This window comes from Lucilia cuprina, chromosome 6 (assembly GCF_022045245.1).
Source record: "Lucilia cuprina isolate Lc7/37 chromosome 6, ASM2204524v1, whole genome shotgun sequence".
Classification (NCBI taxonomy): domain Eukaryota; kingdom Metazoa; phylum Arthropoda; class Insecta; order Diptera; family Calliphoridae; genus Lucilia; species Lucilia cuprina.
Genome location: NC_060954.1, coordinates 13,272,989 through 13,273,769, shown reverse-complemented (window position 1 = coordinate 13,273,769; position 781 = coordinate 13,272,989).

The following is a 781-nucleotide window of genomic DNA, read 5'->3' as shown; positions in this document are numbered from 1 at the left end:
TTTAAACGGAGATGGACTACATGTTCGAGCAAAGTGACAGAAAGCACTATAAAAACGTTAATGGAAGGGTTTCCGAAAAGGGTTCAAAATTTCATCACTAGTGATAAAAACTATAAAAATTTTTTTGTAAATTGTAATAATAATTTGAATCAAATAAAAAAAAATAAAGCTGTAAGTTTAGTGGTTTCTTTTTTATAAACATATATGTATGTTAAGAATTTTTCCATCTCACTCCTTATATACTTAAACCGTTTATTGTTGAATAAAATTGTGGACATTTAAGTGAAATTTTGATGGGAGCTTTTCACAGGGGCTAGGGTCATATGAGCACCTATTATAATAGAATTCATGAGGGTCATCAAGTTAAGTATAGAACTTGGTTTTTCATTTCATTTAATTATCTCCAAAATTGCGACCTGTAGTTTGATTACAAGGCATACAAGGCCTATTCGGGGGTTCAGTTGTATGGGGGCTAGGAGAAATAATGGACCGATGTTAACAATTTTCAATAGGCTTTGTCTACCGTACAATAAAAGATAATGTGCCAAATTTCATTCAGTTATCTCCAAAATTGCGACCTGTAGTTTGATTACAGGGTTTACAAGGCCTATTCGGGGGTTCAGTTGTATGGGGGCTAGGTGAAATAATGGGCCGACCTTAACCATTTACAATAGGCTTCGTCTACGGTACCATAACAGATCATGTGCCACATTTCATTGAATTATCTCCAAAATTTCGATCTGTAATTTGATTACAAGGATTATGTGGACGGACAGACGGA